This window comes from Nyctereutes procyonoides, unplaced genomic scaffold (genome assembly GCF_905146905.1).
Source record: "Nyctereutes procyonoides isolate TBG_1078 unplaced genomic scaffold, NYPRO_anot_genome, whole genome shotgun sequence".
Taxonomy (NCBI): domain Eukaryota; kingdom Metazoa; phylum Chordata; class Mammalia; order Carnivora; family Canidae; genus Nyctereutes; species Nyctereutes procyonoides.
This window is the reverse complement of record NW_026575122.1, coordinates 28636342-28641689: the sequence shown is the minus strand read 5'-3', so window position 1 is coordinate 28641689 and position 5348 is coordinate 28636342. Positions and strand designations below refer to the sequence as shown.

The following is a 5348-nucleotide window of genomic DNA, read 5'->3' as shown; positions in this document are numbered from 1 at the left end:
GTGTTCCCCTTATCTGCCCTTTTCCTGTGATAACCACTATCTTGAATTTGGTGTTTAATATTCCCATGCCTGTTTTTTTGTTTTTATTTTTGCTTGTTTTTCTTTTTTGTTATGCCTCTTTTTATTATATGTATACATATATCTATAAACAATATAGCATATATAGTATATATATACACAATATAGTATATTGTGTAGTATGTAGTATATTGTGTAGGATATATGCTATATATATATATAGTGCACAATATAGTGTATATATCTATCTAAACAATAGGTAGGATTGTTTGCATGATTTTAAACTTTATATAAACGGCATTCTGTACCTATAGTCTGTAGATTACTTTGCTTTTTTGTTTAGCATAAAAGGTTTAGGAGGCAAGAAGGCAGAGGACTAGGGGACACTAATTTTGTCTGTTCTCCGGAATTCAGCTAGATAGCTATCAAATCATTATAAACACTTGCGAACTCAATTGGAGATCTAAGAAAATAATTCTTGCAAATCTGCAAATAGAAAAGCAACCACTTTTTGCAAGGTAGGAGATGCAGAGAAGTGAATCCAAGGCAATATATTGAAAGATAAACCCTGGGTGGGGCCTCAGTAAGCCAGGTAGCCAAAAGGGATATAAGCAGTGGAGTGCAGAATCGGAGCTTTTATAGGTTTGCTTCAGAGAGGGATGTCCCTGAAAGGCACTCAAGTGGCGAAGCAGGGTGGAATCCAAGGTGGGACAGCATGGTCTCAGGATCCCCAGGGTCACGAAAAGAATGAGGGTGCCTGAGTGCCTCAGAGTTCGCAGGCATCGGAGCGGGGAAGCCAGCTGCAATCAGGGAGCGCAGGAGTGGGCTCTCAGCTGGGGGTGCCACAGAGCATGACCTGGGGCACAGTGTGGGTCCAGCAAGTGGCGGAGCCCCACGGAGATCCCCCCTCCCCTCCGCCCCGGAGAAGGGTGTGTTCTGCCGCCAGATTCTGTGAAGTTTGGAGACTCCAAACAGGATAAGATACCTGAGATAAGCCGCAGTCACAGGCTGGGTGAACGCAGAGTGTGGATGGGAACTAGGCAGACAAAAGTGATTAATTGCTTTTCTGTGATGGCTTATTGGAGAGTGGGGGGTGTGAACTTCCCTTTCCAGGGCGGAGATGGGGCGCTGCCACTTCCATTTTCATCCCCCAACGTGGTATAGAAAGTCTTTAGGGGACAAAAGCCACATACAGCAATCTGGAGGGGCTGACACTGAACCCAGCCCCAGGCAATGATACTTGAGAATCAGGACGATGAGCGTCTGCCTCCGGCTCAGGTCATGATCCCGGAGTCCTGGGATCGAGTCCCACCTCCGCCTCCCTGCGGGGAACCTGCTTCTCCCTCTGCCTATGTCTGTGTCTCTGCCTCTCTCTGTGTCTTTCACGAAGAAATAAATAAAATCTTAAAAAAAAACCCAACCCCCCACACCTCTCTTTGAAAAACAAAACAAAACTTGAGAATCAGCACAACAGGCCCCACCCCCAGAAGATACAGCTAATACTAAATTTACCGATCATACAGAACTGCAAAACTCCAGCGCTAGGGGAAAAAAGTATATAGAATTCATGTTATTTTTCTCATGATTCTGTAGTCTTTCAGTTTAAAATTATTTTTCCTTTTCAGCTAATTTCTGATTTTATCAACTTTAAAAAAAGATTTTATTAATTTGAGAGAGAATGAGAGAGAGAGAGAGAGAAAGAGAGAGAAAGAGCAAGCATGAGTGGGGGCAGGAGCAGGAAGAAGGCTCCCCATTGAGCAGGGAGCTCGACCTGGGGCTCCATCCCAGGACCCTGAGATCATGATCTGAACTAAAGACAGCTGCTTAACTGAGTCACCCAGGTACCCTTATCAACTCTTTTTTTACGTCTCTAAATAAACATTTTTTTTACGTTTACATTATATATATATATATATATATATATATATATATATATTTCATTTTTGGCTTTCTTTCATTGTATTCAATTTTATTTCTGTATATATATATGTGTGTGTGTGTGTGTGTATGTTTTTTTTTTTCTTTACAATTTTGGGATCTAGTTTCTTATAACAAACAGATCAAAATGTACCCAGGATCTAGTTTATTGTTCTGTTCTTCCATTCTGTTCACCTGTTTGATTTTATTCTTTTTTTTTTAAGATTTTATTTATTTATTCATGAAAGACACAGAGAGAGAGAGGCAGTGACACAGGCAGAGGGAGAAGCAGGCTCCCCGCAGGGAGCCGGATGTGGGACTCAATCCCAGGACCCGAAGATCAAGACCTGAGCCGAAGGCAGATGCTCAACCACTGAACCGCCCAGACGTCCCTCCAGCTAGGGTCTCATTCAAAATAGAAAGAGAGATAAAAAGCTTCCAGGATAGGGCAGCCCAGGTGGCTCAGCGGTGTAGCACCACGGTCAGCTTACTGCATGATCCTGGAGACTCGGGATGGAGTCCCACATCAGGCTTCCTGCATGGGGCCTGCTTCTCCCTCTGCCTGTGTCTCTGCCTCTCTTTCTCTCTGTGTCTCTCATGAATAAATAAATAAATTCTTAAAAAAAAAAAGCTTCCAGGACAAATGAAACTAAAAGAACTTGTGACCATTAAACCGGCCCTGCAAGAAATATTAATAAAGCGTATCTGTAAGTGAAGAGAGCCCAAAAGTAACATAGACTAGAAAGAAATAGAGACAATATACAGAAACAGTGACTTTACAGGTAACACTAAATTCATATCGTTCAGTACTTACTCTGAATGTAAATGGACTACATGTTTGAATCAAAAGACATAGGGTCTCATCTTGTATAAGAAAACAAGACCTATCGATATGCTGCCTACAGGAGACTCATTTTAGACCCAAAGACTGCTCCACATTGAGGGAGTGGAGGACCATTTATCATGCTAATGGATCAAAAGAAAGCTGGGATAGTAATCCTTATATCAGACAAATTAGATTTTAAACCAGACTGCTAATAAGAAATGAAGGACACTATATTATAATTTTTTTGAAAAGTTGTATTTTTTAATTTATTAAATAGATTTAGTTATATTCCTTCTGAAATACAAAGGATAGAATAAATCATATCATAAAAGAAGGGAAGACATGATAATATGATGGTGGCCAATTAATACACATAAATCTATTTTTTCTGGACAGACACCAAATTTTTTTTAAAGATTTTATTTATTTATTCAAAGTCACAGAGAGAGAGGCATAGACACAGAGACAGAGGGAGAAGCAGGCTCCATGCAGGGAGCCTGATGTGGGACTCGATCCCGAGTCTCTAGGATCACACCCCAGGCTGCAGGCAGCGCCAAACAGCTGTGCCACTGGGGCTGCCCCAGACACCAAATTACTTGAGAGGATTAAGATATCATTCTAGAAGCACCACTACCTGGAAGATTATTTGGCATTTAAATACTGATTTCCAAAGTTTGAGATGGCAAGTCCGAGCAAGCACATGTGGTCACATGCATATAAGTCCCAACAGTTACTTGGGATGAGAAATTGTCACTACTATGACTGCACAACTTAAAAAAAAAATAAATCGTGTATTCTAATTGCTCACCTGAAATGACCTTGAACACAAAATCTCTAAGAGTGTGGCTTGTTTCCTCCAGACATTATCTTTTTCATTGTGGAATTTAGGCAGGCAATCCTATTAGAACTGAGTAGGGGCAAGGCATCGTGTTTCTTTTTTTTTTTATTAATTTATTTATTTATGATAGTCACACAGAGAGAGAGAGAGAGAGAGGCAGAGACACAGGCAGAGGGAGAAGCAGGCTCCATGCACCGGGAGCCCGACGTGGGATTCGATCCCGGGTCTCCAGGATCGCGCCCTGGGCCAAAGGCAGGTGCCAAACCGCTGCGCCACCCAGGGATCCCGGCATCGTGTTTCTTACATGCAGAACACGGAGTTTTCTGTTTGGTTCCATCAACCCCCACACATTTCAGGCTCATGGAAGCAAGAGTTCCTTCACTGATGACGAGCTTGCTACTTGTGACTTATCATAGGCAATCTTTGAGGGGTCCCGTTGAGGCATCAAGGCTACTGTCTGTGTCTGAGGCCAGCGTCTGCTCCGTGGACATGCATGAGATGGCGTTGATGTATGATGACTGGGAAGGAGTGGCGTTGCTACTTACTGCTGCATCTGAAGGCTGATCTTTCACAGCACCATTCTTGCTTCTTTCTTCCCAATCCAGCACTTCTTTATAAATCAGCTCTTTCCACTCTTCAACTGCATGCTCTCTTTCTTCCAACTGGGCATCATAAATCTGAGGTGGTGGCACTTCGGCTTCAGCAGGGTCATACCAAATAGTAATGAGTGATGTAAAGCTTTGTCTACAGAGATCCACTTGTCGGGATCTATCACTAACATTTTTGACAACAAATCTCTGGCTTGACTCGTTTTAATCTTGTCTCATTCGGATTCTGATGGGAATATTCAGTCTGGGAAGAGCTCTTCAAATTTGATTCCAGGGTCTGTTTTCTACATAATTCTTCACGGTAGGCTGGAGTTTCTACATAAAATCTGCAGCAGGCGTTCCCAGCTGCTCAATGACTATTCCACTGATCAATATGATCAGTGCCTTGGAATATCACACAACCTTTCACCAGCACTCCCATGATGCAACCAACTGACCAGGTATCAACATTCTCTTTGTAGCCTATGCCCAAGATGACTTTGGGTGTGTCACCATGTATGGTGTCATCATGATGTTGGTGCACCCTGTCCGGGCCATGCCAAAGTCAAGGATCTTAAGCATGCTGTCTGATTTTACTATGATGTTGCTAGGTTTCAAATCTCTATGAATTCTACCAGCTGAATGCAGATGTTTAATACCACAGAACATCTGGTAAAGAAGGTAGGACATTCTTTCATGTCTAACTCCATGTGAATAACCTGACATAAGTTAGCATCCATTAACTCCATAACCAAATACACATCTTAAAATTCTTCTAGAGTCTTTTGTGGTGTAAACACATTTAACAAACTAATTATATTTTTATGATTGACACATTTTAAGAGGATGAATTCAGGGTAAGCTCTCTTTGCATGAGTCTGATTCTGAAAAGGACGACTTAGTTTCTTGATTGCACTATTTAGCCCAAGAACTGTATCAAAAGCAGCACAAACAATTCGTTGGGCTCCAGAGCCAATTGGTTTCAACTGCTGATAATGTTTTAAGACAGTGAAAGCTGGGGATCCCTGGGTGGCTCAGCGGTTTAGCGCCTGCCTTTGGCCCAGGGCGCGATCCTGGAGTCCCGGGATCGAGTCCCACGTCAGGCTCCCAGCATGGAGTCTTCTCCTTCCTCCTGTCTCTGCCTCTCTCTCTCTCTCTCTCT

The 5348-nt window shown here is 42.5% G+C and overlaps 1 pseudogene; it reads right to left on the bottom strand.

Moving 5' to 3' along the window:
- Nucleotides 1-4009: 4009 nt before the first annotated feature.
- LOC129516902 (mitogen-activated protein kinase 9-like) lies at nucleotides 4010-5082 on the bottom strand (annotated as a pseudogene).
- Nucleotides 5083-5348: the final 266 nt, after the last annotated feature.